The sequence below is a fragment of the Chrysemys picta genome, chromosome 2 (genome assembly GCF_011386835.1).
Source record: "Chrysemys picta bellii isolate R12L10 chromosome 2, ASM1138683v2, whole genome shotgun sequence".
NCBI lineage: Eukaryota > Metazoa > Chordata > Testudines > Emydidae > Chrysemys > Chrysemys picta.
In genome coordinates this window covers 85,092,442-85,113,393 of record NC_088792.1, presented here as the reverse complement: position 1 = coordinate 85,113,393, position 20,952 = coordinate 85,092,442, and the positions used below count along the sequence as shown (strand labels likewise).

Here is a 20,952-nt window from a genome sequence, read left to right as displayed (position 1 = left end):
TGTAAGAGGTAGATAAACAGATTATGAGTCTGCTTTCTCTTTGTCTCTCTCAGCAAGAAGAGAGACGTCCTTGGGCTCGTGGTGTTGCCAACATATTCTTCTCTATGAAACACTTCACCAGTTTTACTACAGTAATATCTCTTTTGCTTTCCAAATCAATTTTTTTAAGAGATGTGATGAAATAAGTGTGATAAGTGGCAGCATCTAGTTTTAATTTGCATAATCAATGCTGACTTGTAGAGGAATCTGTTCATATAGGCAGACGACAATAACAAATGTACTGTAGTAACAAGATTTTAGTGGGCAGAAATAAGAACGTCTTTCTAATTTTGTTTTCCCAGCATACTAAAGCACAGGGTCTTTTTATGTTGCCTCCAAAGCATGTAAGAAGAGCTCTGTGTAAGCTCAAAAGCTTGTCTCTCACCAACAGAGATTGATCCAATAAAAGATGTTCCTCACCCACTTTGTCTCATTAAAAAGTGTTATGTAATTTATGGACACCCTTAACACCAAGTCATAGAACAAGGGAACATCCGAACATTGGAACAAGACGAATTAGCAATGAGAGAAGCTAAGTGCAGGTTAAGTTGAACAAGTGGAATGTTATTAAACCCTGTGCAAAACTCTGTCCATGTGGCTGAGTTGCTTCCAGCCTATCTCCCCACATCCTTGTTCCATGGGTGATCAGCCAATAATAGTCCCTCCAGGGAACATGGGCACTCTCTCTTCAGTGCCACTAATCTTTATATGTTCCCTGGCAGGAGGAGAGAAATCCCAGCACTCCCAACCAGGGCAGAAAGTCTTGCATCCCCCTACAAGCATCTGGGCCCAGATCCATGAAGGTATTTAGGTTCCATTGAAATCAACGGAAGTTGAGAGCCTAATACCATTGTGTGGACCTGTAAGAATGTGGGCAGTCCCTACATAGCCCACGGTGGTGCTCTGCCTTAATTTCCCTAACTGAGGCAGCTATAGGTTCACTTTAACAGCCCAGGGGAAGGAGAACATACATTTCAACAAATAACGTGTAGGGTTTCAGGAGAGGAGTAATTACAGTACACCGTTTATAAGGTCTTCACCTCAGTGTCTTCATTCAGTTCCCAAACGTAAAGTTCACAAACAAAGTCTCTAGTTAGGCCAGTCTCCTAGACCCTGCAAGAAAAACCACCTGCTACATCCTGCATGATTCTACTCCCAAGTTGTCACTCACTTGTTCAACTTCATCTTCCTGTCTATATAGCCCAGCCCTAGGGTGAGGCAGGGCCTCTTGATGGCACACCAGGATATCCCAGCTGCAGCCTCCAGCCTGCCCCTTAAAAGGGGTAGTACACTCCTTCACAGGGCGCTCTTTTCCATCTCTCTTTCTCTCTCCAGCAGCCTGCCATATCCCTTTCCCAAACACTTGTGCAAGGAGAGGTAAAGGAAAGCTACTTAACCCTTTGTGTATGTAGGCTCATAGACTTTAAGGTCAGAAGGGACCATTATGATCATCTAGTCTGACCTCCCGCATGATGCAGGCCACAAAGCCGTCCCAACCCTTTCCCTTGACTCTGCTGTTGAAGTCCCCAAATCCTGTGGTTTAGAGACTTCAAGTAGCAGAGAATCCTCCAGCTAGTGACCCCTGCCCCATGCTGCGGAGGAAGGCGAAAAACCTCCAGGGCCTCTGTCAATCTACCCTGGAGGAAAATTCCTTCCCGACCCCAAATATGGCAATCAGTAGAACCCCGAGCATGTAAGCAAGACTCTCCAGCCAGACCCTCATTGGCCATTGATACTATTTACCAGCGATGGCACACTGTTCATTTGACTAAAATCATTTTATCCCATTAAATCATTCCCTCCATAAATTTATCTAGCTTAATCTTAAAACCAGACAGATATGGCAGTATGTAGGTCTGCTGCATGCTGTCAAACATCTCTCCCACACAAAGCATAGCACATAGTACAGGGTGGGGGGAGTCAAGCCCTTTCTCTCCCTCTCCTCCCCACCCCCTGGAAAAGGAAGCAGTATTCAGATGTGCTGCCCTATAGGTACATCATGAAGGAACATGGCTGTAAAGCCCAAGTATGCTAGTTCTGGTATCTTTGATGGCCTGCAATCATGGAAGATGTGCAAGACCGGGGTCAGAGGGATTATTAGACGGTTGTAGTGCTGGAACTATCACCCATTTCATGGCTAGACACTTTCTAGTATGGAGTTCTCCTGAGAACAGAGCTTCCATACCACTTACCTCCTCTGACAGGACTGCTCCAAGCCCCACATCAGGGACAGCTGTTTATAGAATAGATACTTTGCAGAAGTCAGTACAGTTACTGGACAGGAGACTTATGGTCTCCCCAAAAGCATCTGTTCCTATCAGTTTCCAGGGGGCTTTCTTGTGAGGTCCATCAAGAGACAAACTATATAGTCTCGTATATTTTATATATATTATACATGCACTTTTTCCCCAGCCATGTTTGAGTTACTGTGTATGGAGAATAACAAGTTTATAGCAGAGAAAAAGCAGCATTAGCTTGAGGTTGCAGGGGGCATTGGAGTTGATAAAGGTGCCCGAGAGTAAAAAGGAAGGAGGTTTGGGGGCAAACAGAGGGTACTTGTGGCATCAAGACAGTGAGAGAGGATAGAGAAGCCACACCCTTAAAAGAAATTGGAATTTCATTAAACAATTGAACAAAGACTGGAAGTCTCCTTCACTTCCCACAGTGGTTGATTGGGTCTGAGCAATATGTAGCTTGGCTGTATTACAGTTACTGTCATTTAAAATTAAATGATAACTTGGAAGCAATCAATTACCGTATGATTGTATTGGTATTTGTGACGAACTGGGACTGTTCTTACTGTGATCTTTGAATGCTGACAGGGGAGTGTGGCTAGGATAGTCTGCGTTGGGGGATGGGAGACTGCCCGAAGGAGAATACCTGAGCATGAGAACCCAGGAAGGGGTTGGAGGCCAGGTGACACCTTGGCCCCGGGATACAGAACAAAGGCTGTGGGAGGGGTCGCTGAAGGCAGAGTTGTGGGAGCTGGCTAGGGACATAGCTGGGAAGCAGACGGGGGCTCTGACCTCCCAGGGGGGCTAGGGTGCCCGGGGACCCCAAGATGGACCTAACTGAGGGGGATCCTGTTGTCTGTGCCTGCAAGACCTGTCTTGGACTGTATTCCTGTCGTCTGAATAAACCTTCTGCTTTACTGGCTGGCTGAGAGTCATGGTGGATCGCAGGAAGCCGGGGGTGCAGGGCCCTGAGTCCCCCAATACTCCGTGACAGTATTTATGATGAGTTACGTAGTCTTCTCAAAATATAAATACAGCTTTATGGACCTGCTCCAACTCTTGTTGGAGAGAATGGATCAAGGCTCATCTTTCCTTAATGCAGCAAACACAACTAGTGCCCAGTCCTGTAGGTCTCAACCTTTCCAGAATACTGTACCCCTTTCACAAGTCTGATTCATCTTGTGTACCCCCACATTTCACCTCACTTTAAAACTACTTACAAAATCAGATATAAAAATACAAAAGTGTCACAGCACACTAGTACTGAAAAATTGCTTATTTTCTCATGTTTACCATGTAATTATAAAATAAATCAACTGGAATATAAATATTGTGCTTACATTTCAGTGTATAGTATATAAAGCAGTATAAACAAGTCATTGTCTGTATGAAATTTTAATTTGTACTGACTTCGCCAGTGCTTTTTATGTAGCTTGCTGTAAAACTAGGCAAATTTCTAGATGAGTTGATGTACCCCCTGGAAGACGTTTGTGTACCCCCAGGGGTACGTATACCCCTGGTTGAGAATCACTGCTGTAGGCCAAACTGAAATGGGAGTAGTTTCATAATTATGACAGGACTGCGGCCTGATCCTGTAAGGCCTTGGCTACACTTACCCGCTAGTTCGACGGCTGGAAATCGAACTTCTGGGTTCGACTTATCGCGTCTAGTCTGGACGCGATAAGTCGAACCCGGAAGTGCTTGCCGTCGACTGCGGTACTCCAGCTCGGCGAGAGGAGTACCGCGGAGTCGACGGGGGAGCCTGCCTGCCGAGTGTGGACCAAGGTAAGTTCGAACTAAGGTACTTCGACTTCAGCTACGTTATTCACGTAGCTGAAGTTGCGTACCTTAGTTCGAATTAGGGGGGTAGTGTAGACCAAGCCTAAGAGTAGCTTGAACTTCCACTGAATTCAATGGGCATCGAGGGAGCTCAGTGTCTTGCACAATTGGCCCTCGAATGAGCAATATGTTGCCTTTATAAGTTTACATAGGACCAGATTGTGTCTCTGGCTTCACTTTTGTGGGGAGGTGTAGAGAGCTCCTTTACATCCCTGCATTAGCTAACTCCCTCATCATGAGGCTGGAACATTCCTCCCACACGTGGGTGGGGAATGGGCAGAGCCTTGGCTTTGCTGGCATTCCTGCCAGGGGAATTAACATGCGCCCCCCACACCCTTCACAGCAAGGGGGAAACCAGGAGCCAGGTTGTGACTGAATCACAATCTCATTCCTGGTCTGCGCCTGAGGCAGCATGGCAACTTCCTGCCCCTTCTTCGTGGCTTGCAGAAAAGCACAACTGAGCCCATGTGTGCACGGGGGGGGGGGGGGGTGTATACACACATACACGGCTCTACAAGCTCCTTTGAAAAAATGGAAGAAAATATTTAAAATCAGAAAAAAGCATATTGTAGTAAAGCCTTGACATTTTCAAATGAGAACTCTTGACCTTTGCAATACTCACAATAGAAATGGCTTTCCTAAAGTAGATGTTCCAACAGAAATAGATCCTAGTGTAAGCGGGGGAATGGTCCCGCTATTGTGGGGAACTTTCCTGGCTTCTGCACTACCCCGGTGAAGTGGGCTAGCAATAGGGTGACCAGACAGCAAATGTGAAAAATCGGGACAGGGGGTGGGGGGTAATCGGTGCCTATATAAGAAAAAGACCCCAAAATTGGGACTGTCCCTATAAAATCGGGACATCTGGTCACGCTAGCTAGCGAAAGGATCCGAGTCCCCGCTCCCACTTCCTTTACCCAGAGGCCTCCCTGCCCTTGAGGACTCCCCTTCCACTCTCCTGTCTGGCAGAGTCCTCATAAACCGCGACAAGGCTGGGCCCAGGATTCCTGGGGGGCTCGACCCCCAACCCTGCGGTGGTCACCCAGGACAGGGGCTAGGGTGTCCCCACTCCGGGGTACTCTCTCTGCATTGGGCACCTCCCTGACCCACTGATCATTTCATACAATTTAAAGCAAATACAAGTTGTTTAATTAACAATTAATTTTAAAAAAGAATAAGGAAAAATGGGAAAGGTTAGAGGAAAACACATCACCCTGCTCTGTGGCAGGGAACATTACAAACAGTGTCTCTGGAACGTCAGGGCAGTTCAGTCTGTTCCTTGTAGGTCCCAGGCCTGCTTCTCAGGCCCTGTCTGTGCTGCAGGGACGCTGTGGGTTGGACACTTGCTCCGGTGGTGGCCACACGCTCTCAGGCTCTAGGTGGCAGGACCCTTCTTCCCAGCGTCGCCCCCGCCCGGTCGGGGTTATGATCCCCCTGCAAGTCTGGCCTACAAGGCCTCTTGGCTGAGGCGTCTCCCTGTGCTGGGCCCACTGCCCAGGGTCCCCCTCACTCTCCCCAGCTGCTCACCACACTCGGACTGCACACGGCTCCGGACTGCCCCAGCCCCAGCCCCAGCTCTGGACTGCTCCAGCCTCGGCTCCAGCTCCACTCCGCCTCAGCCCATCTGCTGCTGCTCTGCCTTCAGCTCCCTGGGCTGCTTCTCTGGCCTCTCTGGCTCCAGTTGCTGCAGCTCTGCCCCCAGGACAGCTCTGCTCTGCAGGCTGCTTCTGTGACTCTGCTCCCAGCTCTGACCTGCTTCCTGGCTGTTTGTCTGGCCCCTCTGGCTCTGGTTGCTACAGCTCTGCTCCCAGGGCAGCTCTGCTCTCTCTGGGCTGTGCTCTGGCTTTGGGGCTGCAGCTCTGCTTCCAGCAGCTTAGCTCGGGCCCCTGCTCTCTCCTTAGCTCGGCCCCACCCTGTCTGACTCAGGCCATTCCAGTTCACACGGAGGACGGGACCCACCCTGGCCTCCTGACTCTCTGATTAGCCTGCCCACCCCGTCAATCAGGCTGATCTGGAGCATTGGCCTCTCCCCATTGCCCCTGGGGACTGTCAGTCTCAGGCTCCTGATTTGCCATCGACCCTTCCCCTTTTAGTGCTGGGAGCTAGCCAACCAAAACACCCCACTGAATGTTAGTAAGGGGGCAACAGTCCCCTTACACTAGCAATACATAAACATACCATCGGTATTTAAGCCTGACATTTAGGACCAGAATCTGATGGCAGATGCTATGGGTCTAGTAAACTCTGACAGCCTTTTGCATGTGGGGACAGATGTTAATCTTGTGAAAAAAGGGATGATACACATTGCATGTCTCAGATTAAACAAGTTTGAGAGCAGAATTTGACACTTTTACATGGGTACGATTCTCATGGACTTCAAAGAGTACTATATCCATTTAATCAAGAGCAGAGTTTGGTTCTTTTGCTACCAATTTTAAACCCATGAAATTGGAATTGACATTTCAAAATCATTACAGTAGCTGAAAACTTGAACCTTTGTCTTTGCTACCAGATGTATTCCCAGCATATGGCCAAGTCAAAAGACTAACATTACACCCATTAGTTAGTGAATGAAAAGTGCTTTGAAGATGAGTCGTGATAGCTTTATTATTATTTCCATATTTTTGCCCACTGTTGCTCTGATATTGAAACAATGTGTGTCATATCTAAAGCATTACCTCATGCATTCCATCTCACACTAGGCCCCGTTTTCACGTGCTGCTGTTGTTCTCTCTTTGTCTATGGTTTTTGGCTTATTTTTTAAAGACAGAATTTAGCAATATTGTAAATATGGTGGCAAGCGTACCCGGACACAGCTGTACAAAGCACTGCATTCTTGGGGAGAGACTGTGACTTGGATTACATGCCTCTCTAGGGGAGAAAGAATTTGAGTGGAGCCTGGGATTTGTCCTGGAGCCAGCACAGGGGATGGTGTCTGTGTGTGCACAGATGGGGGCATCATAGCTTCTGCTAGTACAAGGCAGCAGCAAATCACCTCGTCCCATGCTTTGTAGCAAGGGGGAAGCAGGAGGGAATTGTGGCTTTGAGGGTTGTCTGAAGAACAATGCCTTTTGGGGGTGGTGCTGCTTCTGCCTCACCCCTTGTTCATGGCTGTCTTAAAAGTGCAGTCTAGCTTTAGTGATGGTTAGATTCAGAAGTGAAAAGGCTAGCACAGACAAGTTGTACATTTGGACCTGGCAGACAACTCAAGAGCCACATGCTCTACTTCAGTGGGTTCTCAACCAGGGGTCCAGCATCCGCTGGGAGGACATGAGCAGGTTTCAGGGGGCCTGCCAAGCAAGACCAGTGTTAGACTCGCTGGGGCCTAGGGCAGAAACCCTAAGCCCTGCCGTGCAGGGCTGAAGGCTGGGGCCCTGAGCCCCGCCATGCAGGGCTGCAGCAGAAGCTTGAGCAATGTAGCTTCACGGGGGCCCCTATGGTGTGGGGCCCCAGGCAACTGCCCTGCTTGCTACCCCCTAACACTGGCCCTGGCTTTTATATACAGAAAACAGTTGTTGTGGCACAGGGGGGCCATGGAGTTTTTATAGCATGTTCGGAGGGGGAGGGGGCTCAGAAAGAAAAAAATTAAGAACCCAGGTTTACTTTTACTCATGCCTGCACAGAAAGGGAGCAACGGACTCCTCAAATGGCCAAACCTTTAAGAGCTGCTTCATCACATTGTCCTCTCTAGACTAGTGGTCCAGCCACTGAGGTCATGACCATATTTTCCATTGTAACCTGGTATAGCTAGGAATAATGAGGGCAGATGTCACAGACCTCACAGACTTTGAGCCCCCTCCCTACTCCACCTACCTCTGAAACCCTCCATTCCCTCTGCCCAGCAATGGCAGCCTAGATGCTGTGTGTGACATTGTACTTCTATTGGCTAGTGGGCTACCAGTCCCCAGCCCAACCCTCATCCTCTCTGTTACCATAAATGCTGTGGTGCTGCTTCTGTAAGCAGAGTGCACAGGAGGGGATCTAGGACCAAGGGGAAAGGCACACAATATGCTCTCCCATCACCATGTAGTTGCCTCTATTCTGCCTGGCTCGAAGAGTGGGGGGTAGCCAGATGGATTCTGGGAAACAGCTACTTTATGCAGCATGCTCTCCTGTTAGGGCCTAATTCAAAGCCCACTGAAATCAACAGCTTTGATTTCACTAAGTTTTGGATCTAGCCCTTAGAGCAGCAGAATTTGCATGTTTCATATCAAATTCTGTTCCAGTTAGAGGGTTTTTTCTGGGGGGCAAAACGGATGAGAAGATGTCTTGCCTTTTCCCTCTGTGCATGCTTCTGCTCCCTTCTACTCTACTGTATTTAAGGGAGAAAGGAACATAAGGACCAAATTGCTAAATGAAGGAAGAATTTGCTCCTTTAGATGTATTAAAGTCAGGGGGGTTGCATGCAGATAACGGAGGGCAGAATTTGTCTCAAATTTTTCCCTCTTCGTGAGATATTATTTCTGATTTGTATCTGCCTTTATAACAGCTGGAATTATTATTTGCTGTAGATGGTTGAGAGACATGACAGGTATTGCAGGACACATAATAAGCTAGAATGAGTAGTGATGTTAATTCGATACCATCAAAGATGAGGCTCATCGTAAAATCCCATTATAGTCCACAAAAGCAGCCCTGAGATTGCTGAGAAAGTCTTGAATAGATTTTGTCTAAGTGCACACATCACTCAGCATGGCATTCTCAGCCCACTATTGTACATGTGCAGACTCCTTCTCTGCTCCCAGTTGCATTGGGCCAGATCCTCAGCTGGTGTAGCTCTGTTGATTTCAATAGCTCTACATCAACTTACTTCAGCAAAGTATCGGACTATTTGTTATGGTCTGTCTGCCTTGAATTTTATTTTACTGCCTAAGCTAGCTCCAGTAATGAGGAGGCTGGTAATGACCCTAAATAGCATAGGTAAAAATTCACTTCTCTTTTGGTCCAGTTTCCAAGGCTGCAGCTTCTATGCTGCTCTAGAGCACTTAGGGTCTATATGCTGAAAGACATATGGGTATATTTATTATGATTTCCAGATGGAGGATCTGCATGTGCTCACATGTACACCCCTATCTCCACAACATTCCAGGCAGGGAGAAAACATCTAAAGAGAAGGCACGACTGGAGACAGGGATAATTTTTCCTCCGGCATCCCCATGACAACTCTCACCACTGGAATGACAACTAGGGATTTATTGATAGATTGCGTTGTCCATGCAGCTGGGCACCCCATTCTCAGTGGTGTTTGTGTGGGTCAGGGAAAGGCAAGAGGAAGCTCACAGAACAGTGCAAAGTGGGAGGACTCATTTAGTCAGTTTTAGTGAACCAGGTTTCTGAATGTTTATTATATTCAAAAAATGAGTCTTGCAGAATTGATTTTTTCAGTCAGGTCACCATCAGCTCTAAGCTAGGTACGTGCCCACATATCCAAGATCAGGCTATACTCCCATGGACAGCAGGATTTGGTCAATTATATCCTTTTAATTTGAAGACTTGCATTGTGGTCTCACTACACTTTGCTACTCTGACAGTCATCAAATGGTTGCAAGCAAACAAAACGTGAGCAAGATGTTAAGGGTGCTACGGATTCTGATTTACCCTGCTGGAGAGACTGCAAAATGCATTGCAGGGACAGATGTGGAAATCTGCAGTAGAGCCTCGCTAATTGACAGTTTGTGTGATGAGACTAGTAGGTCTTTAAATAAAGAATTAGTAATAAGGGGTCACATTTTGGTATACAAATATACTACAGCACAACTGCCACCATATCAAGTACATACTACATGACTAGAGTACAATTTACAATTCCACAACCTCACTTTAAGAATTGATTGTTAGATTTCCATAGTTGCAGTTTGCCTACTGGTTAATACTAAAAATTAAAGCGGTTCTTTTGTATAATCTGTATCCTCAAGTAAACCTCCTGTTTGGTGCCAGAGTGCTCAGGTCTGCCCTTGGAAGCACACAGCTGGCTCCCATTTCAGTCAGTAATACTGCACATGCACCCTCAAGGGCAGAGTGTGGCCCAAGACAGGGAAGCTGAAGTGTGTGGGAAAAAATGTGGTCAGCCATAGAGTCATTTGCATTATATGGAAGCACCAGTGGCAACTCCATTGTTAGAGGCTGAATCCCCGTTTTAGTTGCAAAATGGAACCCAGTCTTCTTATATATGAAAAAAAAATACACATATTCTTCAAATTTACAGCATTTTGAGTACAGAATCTGTTAGAATGAAAATTAAAGACCGTGTCCTTTAAGATGTTTAACGTTTGTGACAGTCTACTCAGGGCTGGTGCAAGGAAGTTTCGCGCCCTAGGTGAAACTTCCACCTTGCGCCCCCCTCCCCCTCCCAGCCCTGCAGCAGCTCCCCCCCCCCCCGCCCTGAGGCACCCCCCCAAGGCAGCTCTCCCCCCATGATATCTCCCCCCCCACCCTGGGAAGCTGTGCAGCAGCTCCCCACCCCAGCTCACCTCTGCTCCGCCTCCTCCCCGAGCACGCCCCCCCCGCTCTAATTCTCCTCCCCTCCCAGGCTTGCGGCGCCAAACAGCTGATTGGCGCCTCAAGCTTGGGAGGCAGGAGAAGCGGAGCGGCCGCTGTGCTGGGAGAGGGAGTCTGAGCCGCACATGTCAGCACGCTGCCGGCAGCCCAGCCCAGGAACGCTGTAAAAAAAAAAAAATTGGGGGAACCGCTTTTTGGCGCCCCCAATTCTTGGTGCCCTAGGCAACCGCCTAGTTTGCCTTAATGGTAGCACCGGCCCTGAGTCTACTCCACTGAGATCACTTCAGACAGCAGATTCTTCAAACTTTTCCTTGTAATTAAAATTGAAATCTTGTGCATAGGCTATACTTGAAGAAATTATGTTGTAATAAGCTAAGTTATTATGAATTGTAATTAATTGTTATGATTATACAGGCTACTGATGGGATGGGGTCAAGTCAACAGCTCAGCTCCATGGTTCCATGTTAGCTTGGGCATCAGTGCTTGAAAAGCTACCCATGGTGTTGCTGCCTGAGCAGCACTGCCCAGAGAACTGAAGTAGGAGCAGAGATGGATCATTTAAAGTAAGGGGCTGGCCTCTTACCACCACTTCTTCATAAATTATAGAGTCCAAGGCCAGGAGGGACTATTGTGGTCATCTTTCTGGTCTGACCTCCTGTATAATACAGGCCATAGAACTCCCCCAAAGTTATTCCTAGAACAGATCTTTCAGAAAAGCTATCCAATCCTGGTTTTAAAATTGTCAGTGATGAAGAATCCATGATTGTTGGGAAATTGTTCCAATAGTTAATTACCCTCACTATTAAAAAATTACACTATTTCTAATTGAACTGCCTAGCTTCAATTTACAAACATTGGATCATCTTATACCTCTCTCTACTAGATTGAAGAACTCATTCTCAAATACTTGTTCATCATGTAGATACTTATAGACTGTGACCAAGTCACTCCTTAACCTTCTTTTTGTTAAGCTTGATACATTGAGCTCCTTTAATCGCCATAAGGCAGGTTTTCTAATCCTTTCATCATTCTCATAACTCTTTGCTGAACCTTCTCCAATTTATGAACATCCTTCTTGAATTGTGAACACCAGAACTAGGCACAGTATTCCAACAGCACTTGTACCAGTGCCAAATACAGAGGTAAAAAACCCTCCCTAATTCTACTCAATATTCTCCTGTTTATGTATCCAAGGATCACATTAACCCTTTTGGCCACAGGGTCACACTGGGAGCTCATTTTATGCTGATTTTCCACTATGATTCCCAAATCTTGTTCTGAGTCACTGCCTGCCAGGTTAGTGTCTCCCATCCTGTAAGCATAGCCTGCATTCTTTGTTCCTAGAGGTATACATTTAGCCATATTAAAATGCATAGTTTGCTTGCTTGTAAGCATACAAGCATATTGATCTCTGATCTCTGTAACAGCCCTCTAAAGGCAAGACTCACCAGTACTCTTCAGCCATTTTGCACCGCACCAATGATGCAAGGCAGTTATAAACCAGGCTTAACTGTCCGGTGTGCTCCAGCTGCTTTTCACTACTCTGGTCTATCAGTGACTCTGCCCTTTAAAGCTCCAGATGAGGTATTTAAAGTAAACTTCATAACTCCATTAGCATGGTAGCATTCTATTTGAGTCTTAGTGCTTATGTATAACATTTAATCATTTATAAAAGCTAAGAAAATTCCAAGACAAAAGCCTACGTTAATACAGAGCGAAGGTTGAAAACTCATGCCAGCAATTTAAGGGTTAAAACACTTTACAGGGATGTCCTGATTATCCCAAAACCAGGCATTACAAATCCAGGAAATTCAGAGTTAAGGTTATATTTGAAAGAAATCTGAATGTGTTAAGCTAAAAAATGTACAGTTAAGGCTCCCAAACAACCTTAACTTTCCTCTGACGTGACAACACGAGTCTTTAAAAAAAAAAAAAAAAAAAAAAAGTTAATCCAGGGGTTTTCAAACTGTGGGATGTACCCCCTGGGTCAGGGAGGCATGGAGAAACATTTGGGTGGCACGGCAGGACAGGGCCAGCCCCCACAGGGGGCAAGGAGGGAGCTCCATTCAGCCCCGCTCTGCCAGCCCTGGGTCCAGGCCCTGCCCCCAGACTCAGGCCCTGGCCTGGCCAGGGCTCCGCTCCTGGCTTGGCCGCTGCTCCGCTCCTGGCCATGGCCCCATCCCTGCCCCCAGCCTTGGCCCCCAGCAGTGGCCCCGCTCCCAGCCCCGGCCGTGGCTCCAGGGGGTGGGCAAGGAGAGGGTGGACAGGGGTAAAGGAGGGCATGAGGTAAAAAGTTTGGGGAACACTGACAATCTAATACAAGACCACAAAACACTAACATGCCTTATTATCATTGTATGGTTATTGCACTGTATCTCCTACCAGAAAGAGTTAAGTTTGTTTGGAAGCCTTAACTACACTTAACCCATTTGAATTTCTTCCAAGTGTAACTAATTCTGAATTTCCTGGGTTTGTAATGCTTGGTTTTGGGATAGTCGGGACAGCCATGGAACAATTTTTACCCTTGAATTATTAATATTAACACTCCATCTCATCATGTGTTGTCGTGGAATTCTTCAAGGTCCGTGGAACTAAGTACTTATTCAATGATAATGCACCACAGTCTCTACGAGGTTAAATCTTCTTCACCCCAGGGTTTTTTAGAATATAATAATCAATGATATTCTCCATGATTTCAGTTGATCTGAGATATGTTGCAGTTTTCAGAAAATAATCTTTATTAGAAATATTGCCTGAGGTCAGCGTTCAAGACTTACTGGCTGTTTCACATAGCCATTACCAGTGTGTAAATCTGTATACAGATCAGTCAGCCTTCTTCTCAGCAAAGAAACAAGTCTGTTGGTACCTAACTTCTACCCCTCTAGTGACTTTTGTGCAACCTCTGATGCCACCTGATGAAACATGGGCACACTTTGTGGCTCTAGATATACATCACAAGTATTTTTATAGAACCAGAATGTGGCAGCCCCCTTGTGGGTGCTCAGAAGAAAGGAAGGCACAAGGAACATTCCTCGCTTGCATTTCCTGGGCAGGAGTCATCCACAATTGCAGTCCTCACACTCACTTGAAGAGGCAGCAAGTGTTCAGTCTAACAGTTTTCCCAGAACTGCTTCTGGGACAGGTGCCCTGCACCTTCCCTAATGCAGGCTATACCAATAATCACTAGAACCAGTGGAACCTGAGCTCAGTCATGTAACAGGGCTCTTGGCCACAGTCACTTAATCTGGGGCTGCATTACAAAGGTCCAGGCCACTCACATGACAGAGGTCAGCATCTGTTGACACCAGTGGTTAATGGTACATTAGCCTGTGTCTAGTGGGCATGATTGAATAAATAAATAAATGTTCAAAGAATCCAAACAGCTCTTCACAAACCTGTGCAATAGAGGGCTTCCTTTCCATGTAGCTTTAGGTGCTGTTACAAGCAGTTTAACAAAAAAGGATCAAAAAAAATCTAGGTAAACTGCCCATACCAACCCCCAGTGCTCCCTGATAAAAACAGAAACATCCCTGCACAAACCATTCTTTGTATTTCAACCTGCTCCCTTAACAAAAAAACCAACAAAACCTGGAAGTGTGCCTTGCAGTGTGGTATGAGAGTTAACAGTCTTGGGCTCTGACCAACCGAGTGGGGTGAGCGAGTTTCAGAGCTGAGGAGCCTCAATGGAGAATGCTCTGCCAGCAGCCTTTTACACCAGAGGGTTTTTACTTTGAATTCTGGAATGACTTTACACAGAGAGAGGAACATTCTTACAAGGTTCTGTACCACATAAGACTTGTTAGGTCAAAATAAACCCCTTCAATTCCACCAACCAACAGGCTGCCAATGCAGATCCCAGAGCAGCAGTGACGATAAGCCAACTGCATAGCATGTGGTGTTGGGACAAGAGCTTGACCTTTCATTCCTGACACACAGGCTGCTCCATAGAGAGCTAAAGGGGTAGTTTTACTAGAAGAGAGCATCTAAATGCACCCAGGTATGTGTCATATTGCATCCTGTAGTGGTTCTCTCAGACAAAAGCTAGTACCGTATGCAGAGACTTTGCACAGGCCCTGAAAATTCAAAGACCGCTACTAAATATGAACAAAGAAACTAGTTACAGAAGATACTAAAGTGTATTTAATGGGTATTTAAAACTTCAAATGAGTTATCCTGATAAAGGCTCATTGTGTCTGAAACACTGGCTATTCCGATGCTTTCCGTGTAAGCACAATGCCTTAGGTTTGTAAATGTTTTTTAAGTTAACAATTAGACGTACTCAGTACATCTATGTCAGGCGTACAGCTCCCCAAATCCTGCCTTTAGCAAGCTCTGGGTAATGTGTAAATCCTGATGGATCCTTCAGGGGCCATCTCTGCTGTGGCTGTACCAGAGTCCTGGTTTGGAACAAGGAGAGGGTCTACCCAAAATATGAAAGCAGTACAAATATTACACCAGCTAAGAGGTTCTATCACCCTCCTTTTGGACATGGGCATAGGTGGAGGAGAAAAAGGGCATTAGAAAATAATACAATCAAAAATAAACTGTTTACTGGGTGAGAGGGTTGGGGTTTATTCCCTATAAAAGCCAGAAGCCTTTATGACAAGGAAAGCAATGATTCCTTAGTGTCTTCTGTACCTCCATCTCTGAGAAGTGCAGTGATTAAAGCTGACACCTTTCCAGGAGCAACTTTCCTCTGCTGCCAGTTACAGTTTCATGATCTGTGCTCAGACGCTTTTCATTATTGCCCCCAAAGGAGTATTTGTTTCCTTATTTCTATTTTGGTGGCAGTTGGGGACTGCAGGCATCTGAATAGTACGCACCCTCCCTGACCCTGCCTGGCTCCAATTCCAAGGCTCACAACAAGATCATCTCTTCTTTACCTCTCCGAGACTTAGACTCCAAATGTCAACAACTTGCTCCTCCATTCCTGCCCACCTCTTTCCTATACACAATACAGGTCGGGGGGTGGGGGGTTGGTTTTGTTTTTTTATAATCTTTCATGCAAACCACATCTCGACATGGCCTCCAGAGTTGAATAATAAAGGGCAGCAGACAACATATAATGGAAATCCCAGAGAGCGTTGGTATAAAGGCCACTGCATGAGAAATACATTTAAGCGCTCATTCATAGAAGGCTGGTAACTGAGAGTTAAGAGAGATGCAAGAGAGAAGAGATTTAATTTAAGATGAAAATGGAAGAGAGAGTTAGTGAGGCACAATATGTACAATCTCATCCTCCATTCCACAGAGTGCACAGACCGTGGGCTGCAAAATGACTCACAAACGGGCACATAAGGCCTGGTAATAGAGCTGTGAGAACAACAGATTTTTTTGGTTCCCTGGCAATTCCCCCCCCAAAGGCTTTTGGGATCGAACCAAAAAAAGATTTAAAAATGTGGTGGATCAGAAGAAATAAATCTGTTTCAGGCTGAATAAAAAGTTTCACTGAGATATTTTCAAAATGAAAATTTGGATTTCAACCATTTTTCAAAAAAAATAAAATGAAAAGGAATTTTGAAACAAGAAGCTGTTTCCAACCGCCCCCTCCCCCCAAAAAATCAAAGCATTTTGTTTAGAAAATGTCAAAGCAAGACAGCAATTTTTCAGATTTTTTTTTTAAAAGGGGTTTTCTTCTACTGAACCAATTTGGCAAAACATACATGAATTTGCAAAATATTTTGCTGTCACCCAATCTGCATTTTCCACACACCAAAAAAAGCTTTGGCCAAAATATTTTGCCCAGTTCTACATGGCACGCGGTATAAATAACGCAGACCTGCTGCATGGGAGGAGGGGGACAGGACAACAGTGTAATGAGGTCCACATCCCATGAAGCTCTGTTCCCAGAGGCTCTTTCCACACCAGTACAGAGAATTTTTTGGGGGCAAAAATGTGGCTGATCTGTACAAAGTCACTGGCCAAATCCCTCCCTTACGTACAGTAGGGGGCTCAGTGCACCACACAGTCATCTGAGGTCATAACAGACTCCAGGTGTTGCCAATTTCCCTTCTGTCAAACAAGCCCATTCAGGCTTGGCCCGGGGCAGATTTGTTCCTTAATAGCAAGAAAGAAACAGTGATCAAAACCAGCAGTTTTATCTGTGTGAAGTTTCACACAATTCATCAAAAGGGAAACATTGTCTTTTCTACTTATACACTGTTCAGGACAGGGACTGTCTCCTACTGGGTGTTCACACAGCACCTAACAAGGGGGCCTCTGATTCTGGGTACAGCTTACCTCCCTGGCCAAATGTAGGCCCCTGGCTTAGTTTCCCTCCTTTGCTGGTCCAGGGACTCATTCTGCTGATGATAGGGGTAACTTAATTTAGCCTTCCAACTCAATGAAGGAAGGGATGGACTTGCCCAGAATCCAAACAAAAGTCATCACTCCTCTCCTAAGGGCTTCACAAACCTTCATCCCTTGATTGCAGGGCTGTCCACAGCTGAGACACAGGGGATCCTCTCATGTAGGCTATTACAGACACCGCCTTGCCACCCTAATGAAGCAGATATACACTGCAGCTTGCTTCCTATGCTGGCTGGCTTGCCTGCGAAGTCTTCTACTTCAGTCCCACCATAGGTGCATCTTCATCTGAAAGCAACTGAAGGAAAAGCAAAACAACAGCTTCAATTGAGAGCATGGGTCTGCAAGGCAGGAGCACACTAGAATGATCCTGTTCTAGTTCTGGGTATTGCTCAACTCCACTATCTGCCCAGGCTGATAAGAAAAGGAACAAGATGCTTCCTTCTGGCAAGACCAAAGCACTCTGCTCCCAAGCTCTTCCTGAGCCCAGCTGGAACTGCTTCCCTCAATTAGCAAGCACAGCATGTTCCAGGGGGGTGGGGAAGGCACTCTCCTTGGCTCTCTTTGCTGGGAATTAACCCCTCCACTGCCTAATCCAGAGTGAACTATGTTCACCCCATCACAGGGCCTCTTGGTGCAACTTCAATACAAATCAAAAATACAAACCACCGCTACTAATATTTTGTTGTTGTTTTTTCTGTGGAGAAAAGTTTTTAGCTAAAAAAAGGTTTACCCTTCTGTGTTCTATCCCTCTAGGGTAAGGGTACTTATGTGGCTCCATTTACCACAGCATCGAGGCACCTCCCAATCTTTAATGCATTTCTCCTCACAATGCCCCTATGCAGGAAGGATGTACTACTATGGCCATTCACAGATGGGGAAGTGAGGCAGAGAGAGACTAAAAGACTTATCCAAAGAGTCTGGGGTAGAGGAGGGACTTGAACTGCTGTCTCTTAAGCACCCTTAAGAACCCACTCCAGTGGAACATCCTTCCTATTTGCTTGGTAAATTTTTATTTACAAACATCTATGTAATGCAGTCACCTATCGCTTTACATGTATGGAACCTCCTCTGAGATAGGAACGCTGTTTCACTGTAGCAGCAGCTAATGGGAATGGAAGAATGATGCTACCAGCATGAATCAAGTACCTCCTCCTGGACAGTGAGTGCACCACACTAATATCATTCTCAGCCCATGGTAGAGTGTGGATTGAGCAGCCTCCATTATTTGTTTCTGGCAGCACCCACAATGTACTAAGGGTAGGAATGTGGGCCTGGCCTGACATGAATAATTAAACATGGGGGAGGCCTCCTCTCTTGGAAGACAGGAGAAAGGAGGTACATTGATTAGCAGGCTGAAAACAAAATATTTGTGCTACCTAACATAAGTAAATCGGTCAATAAGCTAAGAGACAGAATGTCTGAGCTAGCCAGGATAAGAGGGAGAACTGCCAGGGAACCATTTACAAACAATAAAAATAACAATAAACAAAATAAGTCAGGAATGTAAAGATGAGGTTAAGTTTAGGTTGAGCGTGGTGAGTGCAAAAATGTGTAATGCAATGTATAGTAAATGCACTGAAATGTGAAAGTCTATATGAAGAAAAAGGTGTGCTACATAACTTTGGATGTGTGGTACACCCTATGCCCACCCCATATGCTTGTGTGTGATCAATTCGGTGTAGCTTTGCTGTTATGACAGATAATGAAACCTACGTGATGAGATTGGAGTCAAGCTGAGTTCTTGGGGAACTAAGTGGAAAAATTTCTTGGGGGAATTCCAACACTAAGCACTGCACAAGCACTAAAGAAGGCACAATTCCTGCCTCACAGAGCTTACCAACTAAGGCTCTAATCATGGAGACACACATGTGCTTCATTTTGCTTCCCTGGACCAGGAGTAGATGTGTGTATGTTAATCAGTGTTCCCAACTCTTGCAAATTTATCCCAAGTAATGTGATTTCAGCCCCTGCTGGAGCCAGTCTTGTAAGGTTCAAGAAGTTCCAATCTTCACGTGTTTTTTGAATTGTCCAGGGGAAAACCACTCTGATTGGTTGCCTTCCTCACTCGGTTGGTGAACAACAGCCAATCACAGCTACTGCAGAAGTCAGGTGGAGCACTCTCCCCATCTCCTCAGGAACTGAGATGTTTTTGGATAAGGGTGGGGGCTGAGGGAGCAACTGATACCATTTCCAAAAGGGGGAGTGGGGACAGAAAGACCCCAAACAAATCCGGTTTGTGACTGCTTTGTGTCACCAGAATGACACAGAGCAACTAAAGTGTACCAATGAATCTACCGACTGGGTCTTCTGCTGTGTCAAATGTGCTGTCAGTACTTAGCACATAGCGCAAATAGTTATTGATGAATTTCTTTCACTGGGAGGGGGAATGTGTGAGGAGAAAGAGCAGAAAGAACTTTCCATTTGAGGTTGTAGCTGTTTGCCTCTCTGACTCAGTCCCTATCTTGAGCATGTTTTTGCTTTTTCATTCTCCCTCAACGCACTCCCACACTATATCCATTCCAGACCTCTCTGCATCAGTGGGTTTGTTATTTTCCCCTTGGTTGAGTTCTCAGACATCACATACACTGGTTTGGTTTTGTTTAATTTTAATTGCATTTCTTTAAAAAATTAAAAAGTTAGGCTTATCACTCTGCTTGCACATGGGGAGTTGGTCTTGGATGAGTGAGCTGATGCTAGATGGTTTCCAAGCAACTTCAGTAAGTCACGTTGGATCGACAGTTCAGTATAAAAAACCACAACAAGCCAAACAAAACAATGAGTTGCAACTGAACACGAAACCAATTTTGATTGATTCATAAGGGTTATATGAGGTCTTTTGTGAGGTTAATACTGTTTCACTCTAATGGAGAGAGACGTTGGCTCTGGTGAGCTAGTGTGAGACGTTTGATATGTGTGTTTATGCAGACGACATAAATAACATTTGTATGATAAGTGGCCTGTCGCACCATGTCAGTGTGATGAACACTCTACGATAGCAGAAATGCCACAACTCAAGAGTTCCAGGAATACCAGCCAAGGAGCCTTATTCAAGAGCTGGAACGATTTAGATTTTACTCTTGGTTTTATTCCCATTCCATATGAACCTTGCAATGTAGCTATCAATTAATTATATCAGTTTCCTAAGGATTGGTAGTGGCGCAAAAAGCAGTATTCCTGGAAGAATGTTAATTTTGATTGTTTCTCTTCTACCTAGTAAAGGTAAGAGCAGGACCTTTGTCTGTTTAAATTATACTTTAGATTTGCTATAAACTTTTGAATCTCAGCACATGCAGTCTCAGCAAGCAACAGAGGCAAATCAGGTTGAGAATGGGACCACGTTTCTTCCTGTAACATTCCCTCTTCCAAAATCCTCACCAGTTTATTGAATCACAAAGGTCCACGGCCGAATTCTATCCCATTGCAACTGGCATGAGAGAAGAATTTAGCCCTCAGTGCTTGAACTAAAAAATTATTGCTGGTACGCTCCAACTTCTCGACCTTTTTTCCCGAACCAGCAGCAGTGAGGAGTTATGGATATGGTTTATATACGCACCACATTCAAGTTCTGGGTGGGCAAAGAGTGGATTTTAGGGGTATACAAGATTCAAGGCCAGATTCTGATGCTGGATTCACTGATGTAAATAAAGTGTAACTATAGAAGTTAATGGATTTGCACTGCTTTGACTGAGATCAGAATCCAGCTGCTCTACATAGATAGTACAGAATTCTTAAGAACGTGCATTGTACAGAAAACTACTAACCAGTAATGTTTTAAAGGCAGAGCGTCTGATACACCACTACATTTCTCCAAAGGTGCCCCAGGCTCAGTAAATGGAATGACTGCCTCCTGTAAAAGTAAAGGGACTGTAGTTAATATGTTTTGATATATGGTAAGAGTCACAATGGAACCTGACCTTAACGATAGCTGAGAATGTGCGGTTCTTCTCTCACCCTTCCCCCACCACCACCACCCCACATTGCCCAATGCATTTTAACATACTTAGTGGAAGAATGTCATTTATCCTGCTGTTCTTTT

At 45.5% G+C, this 20,952-nt stretch overlaps 1 long non-coding RNA gene across 1 annotated transcript in view; it reads right to left on the bottom strand.

Annotated features, from left to right (window-relative positions):
* The window catches only part of LOC101931985 (uncharacterized), a 158,817-nt gene extending 141,517 nt beyond the window's left edge, over window positions 1-17,300 (bottom strand). Inside the window, exon 1 of the long non-coding RNA XR_010599166.1 lies at window positions 16,848-17,300. This is a non-coding gene — a long non-coding RNA (uncharacterized LOC101931985). The remainder of the gene's footprint in view (window positions 1-16,847) is intronic.
* Between the last annotated feature and the right edge of the window lie 3,652 nt (window positions 17,301-20,952).